Consider the following 15,791-nt stretch of genomic DNA (forward strand, 5'->3'; position numbering starts at 1 on the left):
AGCAACATTCTATTTGATAAGAGGATGGATGTATATGGATTTCTAGCAACATTCTGTTTAAAGATGCCGCATCAACAAATAAAACTTTTGAAAATATAAAATTAGCAATTCAAGGAGTATCTTACTTAACTTGAAAGCAAGAATTGTCAATACATATGAATCATTTTGAATCCAAATTAAGTTAACATATACGAACTAACGATATTTTGTCTCAAACCGCTGAATTTATTTATTTTTTAATAGCTCATTTATTTATTTTTTTTTATCACTTAATATCAAATGAATTGCCGTGCATTACAAATCATTACAGTAATAATTAACCCTAAAAAATACTCTCATGTAGGGATCCAGAAATCCCAGATATGGAAATCAACTATAAGATGTACATGCATTTTATTCAAAAGAATAGAAAGGACAGTAACTAACTAATCAAAGAATATCAAGGATCGAAGAATATCAATGCAACCCCGTAGCCAAAAAATGTAAACTGTCCAAACTTTAAAAAAAAACTAAAAAAAAAAAAATTATATCCTATTTCGGGGGGAGGGGTACCTAATTTTTTAGAATGTTTTATTTCTTTCTTTCAAATGCTGGAATTTGGGTATGTTTGACTGTACAGCACACAAATGGGGGGGGGGGCAGCGTCCAAATCAAAATTTACATATGAAAACTACACCAAAAGACTATTCTCAGAAAGGGCCCCCCGGCACCACCGCATACTCTGAGTATGAAATATCATAATTATTCAAAATTAATTGCATATAAAGCATCTACCCAGACAGTTTTATTTTTTAAATATGTAATTATAAACAAAAAGGGGGGTTACATGTACATTATAGGGAATATATAATAATAATCATTTTTTTATAATCAGGAGGAAAAGATCCCTGTAAAACGCCATATTTTCCTAATAAACGCCTCTAAAAATAATTTATAAATTGCTTATCTGCTGAAAGGTTCACAAGTTTTATATGTTTTCCTTATGAAAGATTTTCAAATAATTCTTCTATAAATTGACCGTAAGAGCTTTTAAAAATATCACTGGGGCATAGTTATAAAAATTATTTAAAAAAAAAAATGAAATAAACCCTCTTTAAGATGAAAAAAAAAATCAATCCCATACCTATGCACCTCCCCGAGAGCGAGAACAATAGGGACAGTAATTATCAGTAAATGTCAGCACTTGTCTAAGTTTTTCAGCAGGGACAGTAAAACGGGTCAGTAATTGTCTAAGTTTAACAGCACCGACTTAGATTGTCAGCACTTTTCTAAGTTTATCAGCACCGGCAATAAATAAAGTCAGTAATTGTCTAAGTTTTGCAGTAAAGGCAGCACATTGTCAGTAATTATCTAAGTTTGTCAGTAAAAAATGGGAATGTCAGTACGTTTCTGACTTAGTAGTGTGTAAACAGGGTACGAGCTCTGTTATTGTTTATGTACGTTTTACCGGGTGTGTGTTCAATTTACTTACTCTACACATATAACTGAGCACGGTCTGACAATTTAAGAGAGTTGTAGTTGCTTCCTCACGTATCAACTCTGAATTTTCTTGATTAGGGTTTGTTGTTGTTCAGTTATATAAACCTAATGTCTACTTTTTCATGAAATATATGGAGATAATGAACAGTATTCAAGCTCAAAAGTCCATTATACAATACAAAATACGAGCATATGAAAAGGATAACTTTTTTGAAATACAACGATGCGTGTAAATCGAACGCGTACCGAAATTCGTAGTTTTGATAATGTCCAGAAAAAAAAGTTTCTCAACTAGCATGTATAATAATTTTGCCTGAAATGTTTTTGCAACATATAAGTTATGATATTATACTGAAAATAATAAAACATCAAATATGTGTTTCAGTTCTTTCAATGAGCCTTATTGAGTAAGTACAGAGAATCTCCTGGGTTTCTTACAGCAAAATAGTATTATATGAATGCAATAAAACAAAACGATGTAAATAAAGATGAGGTTCTCACTTTATTCTCTCAGACAGACAAGATAAACCTTGAACATTGTGTACAGGTCAAAATTCCCCAAGATCATATATTAAGTATAATAAAGAAAGAATGGAGTAAAATCCCCCTTGTCTAACTCCAAATGTCCATTCAAACATTTTGGAGCAAATTCAATTCAACGATATCCGCTTCACTATAAATTCTGAATTTTTAAACACTTGTAGCTCTTATTCCTACTATTCTGAAAAGTGCTGGGAGCTGGTTGTGCATTGTTTATTTATTGGGTATTGTAACATAATTCCAGTGCGCATTTCATATATATCTGGAGTTTATAGAAAAAAAGTTAAATTTTACACAATTCCCAACCATGAGGAAGTTGCTCCTAGCACTTTTCATGTTAAGGAATTTATCTCAAACAAAACAGAATAAATTTTATAGAGGAAATATACCCGTATATCGTTGAACTTTTACGATCTTTGTAGTGTACATATATATTCTAAATGTTTAACCTGTCACGTGACAAACAAACGGACAATTGCTTTGTCCGAATTCAGCAGAGGCCCCACATATACAAGTGCAAACACCACAATTCACATTAAAAAAACTAATGCTGTTGAAAAAATATTAAAATGGTATTCATTTTCTCTGAATAAATTAAGGCTTATATATCATGGGCGTTCTTAACAATTTTCAATTACAGCTCAGAAATTTAATCGATCCATATTGCTTTGGTTCAGCACTGCCCCCGTAGTTTGTATACAGGGGGTTATGATTTCACATCTTGACCCCTGTTTTGAGAGAGAGAGAGAGAGAGAGAGAGAGAGAGAGAGAGAGAGAGAGAGAGAGAGAGAGAGAGATTACTTTCATTTCATTAAAATTTGAGCACTTTATATTAGTCATTCGTGATATTTTCATAATGGTGAGATTATAAGTTACTATCAGATTACAAGCTCACATTTGCGCTGACTTTTCCTTATATGTAAAACAGAAATTGAAGATGATAAAGGACAGAATAAGTATTTTAAGTGGGAAAATGTATGAAAATTAAAATAAGGCAGAAACAAAATAAATTACATTGATGGAAAAATCTAACTCATTTTGAAGGTCTTGCTTAAAGGATATAATTGCTGTAATTGCTAAAACGATTAGAATGCGCATGTCTCTAGGGACGTAACATCAGTTAAGGACTTAAGGCACATCTATGTGCCCATACCTTCCCTTTAGGAAAAAAATATGAAAAACAACTAGATGCTGTCATATGATATTAATAGCCGCACAAAGGTGATTGCCTCCAACTGCACACTCCTTCATATATTGATAACCAAGGAAAAATCCACAATTTTTCTATAGTTTACACAGTACAAAAATTATGAAGTATTTCATATACTTAATTCATTACCATTTTGACCGTTCACGGTAGCTCAGTCGGTAGAGCGCTCGATCCGTGATCGGGAGGTCGTGAGTTCGAATCTCGGCCGCGACTTACCTAAGTCGATAAAGAATGGGTAGCAACTGATCCTTTGCCATGCGCTCGGAACGTTGAAGTGAAAGTTACGGGTCCTTCGGATGCGACCTTAAAAACCGAGGCCCCCTGTCACGGCAGGCATTGACACGATAAAGATCACTCACTGCTGAATGGCTGAGTGCCGAGTATACGTCAAAATTTGAAGCCCTTTACCGGTATATGGTGACGTCTCTATATGAATGACGTAAAACAACATACAATCAAAGAATCAATCATTACCAGTTTGAAATTAATAAATAATGTAAATGATATTTTTTTTAAAAAAAAATGAGGGAGGGTTGTAAATTTTCGGCCCATTATTCGAACTTTTTTAATTCATTTTGAAAACAACAAATAATATTATTTCATTACATAGCGTTTTTGATCAACTTAAAAAAGTTTAGAGGCCAATTAATGCTTTCAGAATGATCAAATTTGAGAATTGATCAAAGTATCAAAGCGTGGACCCCGTCTACGTGGTCAGCAATGCAGCGATTTAAATACCCTTGATACTATAGGGCATAACTGACCAATGCCTGCAAATTCAAAAACTGAAGGTTCATTAAAGGTAACAACATAAGGAGGTCCAGGAAGGAAAGCAAATAAAAATCATAAACATAAAAAGGAAACATCTGGATTCGGTTGTATCAATATTTAATGAATGATAAAAGCCTCATTAAACTGATTATTTTTAATGTGTTATTAAATTCCGTTGTATCAATCTTTTAATGAACGAATCTGTGCATGAAAGCTTCATTAAACTCCTCGACTTTAATGAATGTAAGGGAGCTTCATTAAATGGTTATTAAGTGTGGCGACCAGCCTTATATTTTGCCTGCTGGGCAGACGGAGAAAAGGCAGTCTTGTGGACGATAAAGAAATTCTGAAACGATAAGAAATTACTGGATATTTGAAATTTGTCGCGTTACTGGAACCTTCACTAAGGCATTCCACAAATGGATTGCACTCTTTGTCAACAGATTAACAGGTATGAACATGTTTATTTCTGTAAAACAAATCAATTTATGGATAAAACACATTAGAAATATCAACTGCGTCGATGCGTATTTACTAAATCCAGAGACGTATTGATTAGAATAAAATAGAATAGGATTTATTACCAAATCAGGACCCAATGGACATAAGCATATAACATATATAATTACAGATAATACAACAACTAACGAAAAGCAATTCTTCCAACTAGTACATTAAAGGTATTTTTAAGCTAAATTCAGGATGTTTCAGAAAACATGCAACCATTTTGATTGATTACAGTACAATGGTGTTTCAACCAATACCATCCATCAACATGCTATATTAAAGGGCACAATTTCAAAATTCATTCATATAAAAATGAATTAAATCTGGCAACCGGATAAGGAGTTACAAAAGAATACAGAAAATATGTAAAATTTCACTTAGTTACAAAATATGTTCTGAATTGCGTCATTTTTGCTAAATCAATAAATCTATCAAATGCAAGAATTTTTCAATACTAGTGCACAGTGTCTCTGCGTAATGAGCCTGGTCCCATTTTTTGAGCATTTTGAGTTCTCATGTCGTTTTTATATATATATATATATATATATATAGCTATTATCTTTAATATCCCCCACAGATAAAAGTTAAGGGGGTATTAGTCAGGTGAGTGTGGAGGCCAAATGTTCTTGGATTAATTTGAAAGAGATGAGTCGTCCTCCAAACAATTGTTCTAACCAGTCTAAGGTGTGAGATTCAAATCATATTTCAGCATCCAATATACACTTGACTTACTTACTCGATTTTAAGTCATATTCGTTCACAAGCTCATTTATTTTGCCTAAGGTTTTCATGCCAGTCTCTGAAACGTATTTTTAAACATTCTTAATGTTTTCATGTGTTCTACTTGTCTTTGTTCGTCCAATTCTTCCTTTTCTTTAATCATCAACTTTGAACATGTTCTATTACTTTCAAAAGTTTTTTAACAACTTTGTACAACTTCCATAATAAATTATCATAATAGGTTCTTCGAATTCTTGATACCTCATCTTCATTGTCCTAATCACACGAACTGGAGACATGCTTTGATAAAGCAGCTTCTGATCTTTGTTTCTTATTAAATTCTATATTAGAAATGAAATCATCTGTTTTTCATGTCAAATATATGCTGTCATATTTATTTTAAATGATAATTATTTCTCAACTTCTTGTTTTTAATAAAAACGTAAGCCTTTTTAGAATATTTTTATATAATACTTTTATATGATTCTGTTTGCATATCAATTAAGTGAGGAAAGTAAATGTTTGCATGTTTTCTGAAACACCCTGTATGTAGATATAGCTTGTTAAAATTTAGAATATATATGGATTTTTAATTGATTCAACTTAATGTGCAAAAATGTTCATTATTAAATGTATTATTAATGCAATACATACCTATATCTAAACACATGAAATATGTCTTGCACATCAACAAGAGGCAGCAAAAGTCCTTGCTAATCTTTGTTTAATATGTGACGTCATTTCTGTTGTCATCATCTATGAGGCGAATTTAATATTGTATACATGAAATATATGTAGATAACGAACTGTATTCAAGCTAAAAAGTCCATTAAACAATACAAAATAGGAGCAGAGCAAACACAGACCTCCAAAACATCAAAGGTGGGATCAGGTGAAATAACGGAAAAATCCGTTTACAATTCAGTGTGTAAATAATGGCCTAACAATTTGTATGAAAAACGTCAGTCAGCATTTAACTCAAAGATAAACTGTATTTGCTAATAAGGTCATTGTATCGACTATAGAACTTACGAAATGATGGCTTTAAACGAGACAGCTGATATTCTTGTTTCATCAGCTTGTTTGTCAATAATTTACCTAGTTTTAGAAATTGTACATACGTAGAGCATGCTCTTGCGTATCGAATCAACTGAGAGATATAAACCCCGTATGCAGGTGATAAAGGTATATTGCTGCATAAGTAAGGGAAGTTGACGATTGAAAAGTTAAAGTCATCACGTTTATCATAAAGTTTGGTTGTTAGATAACCATTAACGTCTTTTTCAAGGAAAATATCCAAATATGAAACAGATGTGTCAGACCCTGTGGTATCTTTTATCTCAAGCTCACCTGGATATATCATATCGGCATAAGAATGGATAAAACCATTATTAATTGACAATACGTCGTCGAAATATCTAAATGTCGAGTTGAAGGCCACAGCAAGTGTTTTCTTCTTTTCACGTATAAGATTTTGGACAAATTCTGCTTCCTATGAATACAGAAAAGGTCTACTACTAACGGGTGCAATTGGTACCCATGGGAATTCCAATAGATTGTTGGAAGACCTGGTCTCAAAAAATCACGTAGATATTTTCAATCCGAAACTCAAGAGTCTTTTTAATGTCATCTTCAGAGTACTTGTGTGTACAATCAGAATGTTTTTTTTAAATGATTTTGCAAATGACCATTGACAAGGTAAGTAAATTTACGAATTCCATTTTTATTGAAAAAGCAGCTGTCAATGATATCAAAAAGCTTGGACTTTAATTTATCGTGGGGATTCACACTATCAATTTAATTCGCTCCAAAGGCCTTTAATTAACTGGATATCCGCAGTACTATTTAAATTTCTCAGAACTAGTTCTAATATGTTTTTCTATAGTAATTGAAAAATTTAAACATGTTCGAAATAAATATTTTCGGAACTTTGCTGCAGTTGGTAATTTATGTGATATGGGTTATTACATGTATCTCTCCATTAAAGATTTGTCATCTTTAGCATAACAACAAAATGTTGCAATGCTTGAAGTATCCGTATATTGCCCGTATTTAAATTTAAATTTTCAGCATCGTTCTACATAGGTACATGCTTATAAAAACATTTATTTTTCAGAGTTTTTTTTAATAAATAACCTAGCTGCTAAGTTAAAATAATAATAAAACATATTGTAGATATTTTTTTTTCCTATGAAATAATGATCCTTTAAACACGATATGTTCAATATTAAATATCTAAACCTGTAAGTCCTTACTTACAAAAAGATAAGTCCTATCACTTCGGAGAACTGTTTTAATTGTCATAATTATTTAATTTTAACACTTAGTTTTACTCTCTCTTCGCTATTTATGAGGGTTGTCCCGAAATTCCGTAGACTGAGCTCGTATCTTTAACAGAAATTGACATATCTTTTTATAATTTTCCGACTGGATGAAGTGTGTTGGCTGATGAATTACGAAGTTTTAAAATTATTACTTATAAACAATTCAGGTTTGTTTGTTTGATTGTTTGATAAACGTCTCGTCAAGAAATTTTCACTCATATTGACACTACTAAGTCAGAAACGTACTGACATTCCCATTTTTTATTGACAAACTTAGATAATTACTGACAATGTGCTGCCTTTACTGCAAAATTTAGACAATTACTGACCTTTTTACTGCCGGTGCTGATAAACTTAGAAAAGTGCTGACAATCTTAGTCGGTGCTGATAAACTTAGACAATTACTGACCTTTTTACTGCCGGTGCTGAAAAACTTAGACAAGTGCTGACATTTACTGATAAGTACTGTCCCTATTGTTCTCGCTCTCGGGGAGACTGCGGAGGTGTGCAATTGATTTTTTTTTTAATCTTAAAGAGGGTTTATTTGATTTTTTAAAAATAATTTTTAAAACTATGCCCCAATGATATTTTTTAAAAGCTCCTACGATCAATTTATAGAAGAATTATTTGAAAATATTTCATAAGGAAAACATATTTAAAACTTCAAAACCTTTCAGCAGATAAGCAATTTATAAATTATTTTTAGAGGTGTTTATTAGGAAAATATGACGTTTTACATGAATCTTTTCCTCCTGATTACAAAAAAATATTATTATACTTCTATTTACTAGCTATGAGGACAATAGCAAGTTTATCGTTCCCCAAGACAGCAACTATTTCCCGAGGCGCAGCCGAGGGAAATAGTTGCTGTCGAGGGGGACGATAAACTTGCTATTGTCCGAATAGTCAGTAAATAGGTGTTTTATTATACCGAAGCAGTCTTTACTTCTGTTACGTCACAATCTGGATAAAACCAGAAGAGTTCCGAGATAAAAAGCGAGGGACACAGAATGCTGCCGGTGAATAGTATAATGACTATTTCACCATGGGCAAATAGCCCAAAAACTATTCCACGGTAGGGGCTGTTTGAGAAAATAGCATGCTTATTCGTCATATTTTTATATAGAAAAAATTCACAGAGGTATAATAATATTATATATTCCCTATAATGTACATGTAACCCCCCTTTTTTTGTTCATAATTCCGTATTTAAAAAATAAAACTGTCTAGGTAGATGCTTTATATGCATTTAATTTTGAATAATTATAATATTTCATACCCAGAGTATGCGGTGGGGCCGGGGGGGGGGGGGCTTTTCTGAGAATAGTCTTTTGGTGTAGTTTTCATATGTAAATTTTGATGTGGACGCCGCTCCCCCCCTCCCCCCAATTTGTGTGCTTTACAGTCAAACATACCCAAATTCCAGCATTTGAAAGAAAGAAATAAAGAAAACTTTCTAAAAATTAGGTACCCCTCCCCCCGAAATAGGATATAATTTTTTTTAAAGTTTGGACAGCTTATTTTTTGGGGGCTACGGGGTTGTATTGATATTCTTCGATCCTTGACATTCATTGATTAGTTAGTTACTGTCCATTCTATTCATTTGAATAAAATACATGTAAATCTTTTAGTTGATTTCCATATCTTGGATTTCTGAATCCCTACACGTTAGTGTCTTTTTTTTTTAGGCTTAATTATTACTGTAATGATTTGTAATGCACGGCGATTCATTTGATATTAAGTGATTAAAAAATAACTAAATGAGCTATGATCTAAAAAATAAATAAATTCAGCGGTTTGAAATAAAATATCGTTAGTTCGTATATTTTAACTTACTTTGGATTCAAAATGATACATATTTATCGACAATTCTTGCTTTTCAAGCTAAGTAAAATACTCCTTGAATTGCTAATTTTATATTTTCAAAAGCTTATTTGTTGATGCGGCATCTTGAAATAGAATGTTGCTAGAAATCCATATCTATCCTCTTATCAAATAGAATGTTGCTAGAACTCCATACCCATTTTCCTATCAAATTTAAATGGGGGGGGGGGGATGACACGTGCGATCTTTAATAAAGACGTATCATAATATAACAGAAACTGATTTCCTAAGATATAGCAAACATGCTTGAATGTTAAAATAATACTGTTGGGTTTAAATAGTACATAAATTTTCGAGATCTGTGAAAATTTTGAGCCAGAAACAATCATAGTATGCAATTTTTTATTTTGTGCGAACGGTTGATATGTCAATAAAATCGATAGCATTATTTTGATACGTTTTCGCTTGATTGAATGGTAAGGTTTTGATGTCGCACTGAGGTCTGCACATTTTGTTAGTTTACACAAAGATCCATAGTGCATTAGATCACGCAAACATATAAATATTTATGTCTCTAATTAGATATTTTATATTAAATGACAAAATGTTCAAATCAAATCGTATTTACATATGTAACTGATGATCTTCATACTCTCTATCTGTATGATTTCTTTTTAAGTTTATGTATTAGAAATTAATTTCTTTTATCTATTGTAGTTATTTAACATTTTATTTTCCGTAGATTTATTTAATGAATTACCAACAAAGGCTTTATCAAGCTCAACGCCAATTCACCAATAAATAAATAAATCGTTTCATAGCGTCGTCGGGAACTTTGTTCAGTATATAAACCAATTTGATATTACAGTAATACATTGTACTGTGCTAATTATTCGTCCAAAATGTGTTAGCTGATAACCGACAGAATTACAGAATTATTGAACACGCAATCGGAAACTCTGTGAAGCACCCGTGTGTAGAAGAAATCGCCTGAGGCGATCCGAGTGTGTACAGTAGCGAAAATAAGACAATAGGTGTCACTGCTGAATTATACAGAGGGGCACTCGCCGGATATCACAGGAAGTTAGTTACGCAACATTACGGAAACGGGAAGACTTCTCTGTTCTTCTTCGCAATTTTGAGCAATTCAACAAATACATACGCAATCTACAATCTCTCACCCTCTATTTAGAATAAAGTAAAATATTCTAAAAAAAAATATACTAGATTTATATTTTATAAATTAAATGAATAATTAATTAAAAATAAAATGTGAAAATCCAATTCGGGAAAGACACAAACTATTCAGATTTAGCTGCAATTTAAAACAAAAAAAAAAATAAATGAAATTAAAGCGGAAATCCTAAAATATTGCAAAAATGTGGATATCAGGTTTTTCTTCCTAATATGTTCTGCTAAGTCGGGATAGTGTGCTATGTACATTCTAAGGGAAGGTAAAGTGAGAGAACAATAATGAATGTGTTGTCGATTGCATCCATGTAAAGTTTGTTTATCAAATAAAAAACCTAAGAATAATTCAAGGCACATTTTCTAAACATTTAGTAAACAATTATAGAATAATTATTCGAGAACAATTTACAGACAAGATCATAACAATAAAAACTAATTTTCAGAGTTATACTATATTTAAAACTATCAACATTGTTTTCACTTCGCCTGGATCAATATTGATTTTTTTTGGAGAGAGAGAGACATCAGCTCGAGATGGTGGGGACCTACAGTGCAAAATCTTAGTCTTATAAAGAAAAAAGTGATAAAATATTAATCAAAACTAAAACATATGAACAAATATATCAATACTAATAATAATGATTACGATCTTACATTGTACCAAGTGTTCATGTTTTTCGTGTAACTTGGGATACATGTTCACTAATATTTTAATTGATAAACTGTTTTCTTAGATATAATGTTTTTAGTGACAAAATTAACAAGGTACAGTTTATTTTATTTACTCCCGTTCAGTAGGGAACTCACTTATGATCAATTGAAACCGGATATCCCAAACAGCGCTAGTAGAATATGACTTGTACCGATGTCAAAGAACATTTAGAAAATGAAATTACCGATCAGTAAATTATTCAAGTCTTAGTAGATTAAGATTTCTTTCAACAAGAAGTGTCTGTCCTGTTGATAAAAAATACAATTGAAACATGTATTTCCGATCGAAGAAAACAGGAAATAACGCAAACTATACCGTAAAGACGGGTATATTAAGCACCCGTCTGCGAAGGAATAAATTGATGAAATTTATTTTTTTTAAATTGAATAGGGATAGGGATATGGTGTAATTATTCAACACATTTATTTAAACTTGATTCACACAAAGTTAATTGTACATCGTATTCGTTATAAATTATTTTACAGATACCAATTATAAAACTATTAGTTAAAAAAAATAACTGTCTTGGAATTGAAACTTTATTTAAAAAATTGAGATAAGACTGTTTCTAAAGTAAAAGTTAGTAACAACCAAATATTTTCACACCGCTGCAGCCTCCCTGAGAGCGAGAACAATAGGGTCAGTACTTATCAGTAAATGTCAGCACTTGTCTAAGTTTTTCAGCAGGGACAGTAATACGGGTCAGTAATTGTCTAAGTTTATCAGCACCGACTAAGATTGTCAGCACTTTTCTAAGTTTATCAGCACCGGCAGTAAAAAGGTCAGTTATTGTCTAAGTTTTGCAGTAAAGGCAGCGCATTGTCAGTAATTATCTAAGTTTGTCAGTAAAAAATGGGAATGTCAGTACGTTTCTAACTTAGTAGTGTGAGACGAAACCACTTGTCTGTGGAGGGCTCCAAATTTAGACCTGTTCTCGGCACTTACGGCCTTTGAGCAGTGAGAGAACTTTTTTTGCCAGCACCTACTGCATTAGGGGACCTCGGTTTATACAGTTTCATCCAAATGACCGGTTTTCATCCCCGCAGTTCGATTTGACCCCGTGATCAACTCTTTAATCCGCTACTCTAGAGCAAACGCTTTAATTACTGCACCACGCAGGCAACAACAATGCAAGTAAAAAAATGACGTGTCATCGTTCCCTAACATCCGGAGCAATTTCCAACGTCAAAAGAGAAAAAAAATAAAATGTTGTTACTGTTCAGATTTTTTGAGGAAATACACTAATCACCACATTCAATTTCTTTAATTCAACACAAAAGATTAGAGAAAAAATGTTAAATATTTTAATTATCAAGATATGATTGAACATTAAAATATATGAACATAGTACGTTACATGTACAGATATCAAATAAAAAATAATTTTAAAAAATTATGTTTCTACGAGTTTTTCGTCTGTCTTCTCTACTAGAATAACACATTGTCATTTTTCCGTTTCAGTCATTTTCATATACCAAAGTCCAGGAAACATTGCCATGTTTGCTAAACATTTGACATTTCAAACATTTGAGAAGTAAATTTAAGATCAGAACATTTCATCACTGTCTAGTGTTTCACCTGTGTCAACGCAGTCGCCTTTTTTCAATGAGTCATATTTCAAACTGGTAATTAAAATTATGATACTTTTTTGGAAAATTTTATAGACGCACAACACAGTGGGGGAGGGGGGGGGGGTAACATTTGAAATTTCAATTAAACGTTTAATGTGACGTCAAATTTGACATTAATAATAAAACGTCAAAATGAAAAGCGATGCGATCCCGATATATTAATTATAAAAGAAAAATGTGATTAGAGGCTTGACTGTGATTTCTTAATGAGTACCAAATTATATCCTTTTTTATGCTTTGACTTAAAGCCCTCCCTCTACATAAAAAGGAAGAAACGAACGATTGCCCTTTAAATTTCTTTAATTTCAATTGGAAACCTTTTCCGCGATAAAAGCACAGCTTTTTTTATTTGATTTTTTTTTATGTTACATTGCTTTTTTTCCGTTACAATTGGCAACAAAATATTCCGATTACCGGTCTATCTTATAATTATGCATTCAGCAGATAATAATTCTTTTATAAAAAAAATTTACAAAAAAAAACCCATTTTTTTTTTTTACAATTTAGTTATCCTATTGATAACTAAATTGTTTAATTTTTTTTCTGTCGTTCTCAGAAGCTTACTGATCAAAGAGGAACAACTCAAAAAAAAAATGTAGGAGATGTTTGTTTTCCCATCCTTTAGTTGAGTTATTCCTTCTGTTCTCCAAACAATTATATTTTTTCACCAATAAACAGATACATTTAAAGTCAAACCTGATGAACTGGAGAACTGAAAACTATAATATATACAAAGTAAGTATCGAACGCGAAAAGAATTGCTTAATGAAATTATCTGAATTCATGAATATCTCACTGCAGCAAACTGTCCGACCTTCTGCCACTGTCAACAGTGTCGGTTTGCATTCCCTCGAAACAAAACAAAAAGTTATATATCACTGTCGATAAATAATTTTAAAATAGATGAAGAGTTTAAAGTTTGATACATTGAAGTTAATATGGACGAATATGAAATTTCCATTTTATCTATGGAAGCAACGGAAGGATGCATCCAATACCGGGGGGAGGGGGGATACCCCCACTCACTCTCTTGTTTGATAATAATCAAGAAACTACTTTATATATTCCTTTACATCACAGGAATGTTGAAAATACACCATTGTGGTTTCCTGTACCTAAAATTATTGTAAATTCAATTTCTCATGAAGCATATTCTTAATATCTATTATGATAAAGATGATAATACTATAGAGATATGAGGGTGACACATCCCTTGTTTCTTAGTGAAAGCAAATTAAATTTTATTTATGTAACACTTAAAAGAATGTTTTCAAATGTTGATGCTTAAACAAAAGTATGATAAACTTACAATACATTTTATGGAAATAGATGCTTAAGCATCGTATTAATTATTAATTGTTCAGAAAGAAATCCTTGACGTTTAATATAGGAATAGCATGAAACACTAGAAGGCTCATTCTACAGATTCCAATTATGAGATTATGAATAGGAAATTCGAAATACAAGATTTAATATTCAAATTTCGAAATTCAATATCTAAATGGAGCATTCATAAAGCGGATTCAAGATTCGATATCTCCCCCTTTGCTAAGTTTGACTCTCAAGAAATCCTTGTTTATATTTATAATGAACAGGTCATATGATTAAATAATGCAAAAAAAAAAAAAAAAACTTTATATGTATTAAAACGAAGTAAAAATGAAATTTGGACAGTTTTAATATAAATTGATATTTTATTTAATTGGTTTGCCCAAGTCTTTTAAGTGTCATTGTGACATCATTTCAATTTACAAAGTAACAAAAGTAAAATATACTGCAAGATGATGAGTTAATAAAAATACAGCATATTTATTAAACTATGCAACGATTCACAATTTGGTTACAATTCTGCCGAGTTATTAGATAAAAATTTTTGTCAATATAAAATCACTCCCATTGACGCATTACACGTGATCCAGAGGAGTGGATCCGTTGGTTTGATGTTTAAAAATGCTTTATTAAATACAAAATCATGGCGAATCTTTAAATGAAATCAACAAAAACAAAATTAAAACGTTTTTCAAACGTTTTAAATAACCATATTTAACGTAGAAATAAGTAAATAAATGATTATAATATGATTATTATAATGAAATCAAATATCACTACTTTGGCATAACAATACTTTGGCATAAATACTTGGTTTTGAATACATAAAGAAATGGCAGTTGTTATTGTATTAAATTAATCATGTACACCAGCTCCTTAATATCATCGCATGTGCATGCTCTACTTAAGAAAAACATCTAAAACGAGGCAAATGAGTTGATGATACGAGGGTATCAACAGTCCCGTTTTAAGTAAACATTTTGCGAATTTTATGTTCGACACTGATCTTTCTAACACATACAATCTATCGTTAAGTCGAATGTTAACTAGCATTTTTTCATGCAAATTGATAGGCTATTATTTTCACGCTGAATTATGTATGAATTCTTCCCTTTGTCCTATCATGACAAGGAGCAGACAGTGGTTGTGCTTGTCGACATGGGATGTTTACTCCTCGATTGTACCTGATCCCACCTCTGATGTTTTCAGATAGCCCTGTTTGCTCTGCTTTTAATTTATTTGTTCCAGTGGACGTTTGAGCTTGATTACTGTTCGTTATCTTCATATTTCGTCGTTTATCTTTTTCCATAGGATAAAAGGGATTTACCAAAAAAAGAGGATATTTTATGAAGTATGCATTTTGTGTACGGAGGTTGTCCATAAAGTTTGTAGAAAAGTGCTATAATTTTTTTTTAATAATGACCATACTGCCAAATTTGTACGATATTATTATGATATAGACCACGATTGACTATATGTATTGAAACTAAAACAATACACAATTAATTACGGAAATTTTAGGTTTACATGGAAAGTATATGCAAGCCACACGGC

The 15,791-nt window shown here is 31.7% G+C and overlaps 1 non-coding gene across 1 annotated transcript; it reads left to right on the forward strand.

The window, feature by feature from the left end:
- Positions 1-3,368: 3,368 nt before the first annotated feature.
- Trnat-cgu (transfer RNA threonine (anticodon CGU)) lies at positions 3,369-3,442 on the forward strand. Its single transcript has one exon. It is a non-coding gene; the product is annotated as a tRNA-Thr (tRNA).
- The last annotated feature ends 12,349 nt before the right edge of the window (positions 3,443-15,791 follow it).

Source organism: Saccostrea echinata, unplaced genomic scaffold (assembly GCF_033153115.1).
Source record: "Saccostrea echinata isolate AGI-Se365-2 ecotype Australia unplaced genomic scaffold, CSIRO_AGI_Sech_v1 ptg000033l, whole genome shotgun sequence".
Classification (NCBI taxonomy): domain Eukaryota; kingdom Metazoa; phylum Mollusca; class Bivalvia; order Ostreida; family Ostreidae; genus Saccostrea; species Saccostrea echinata.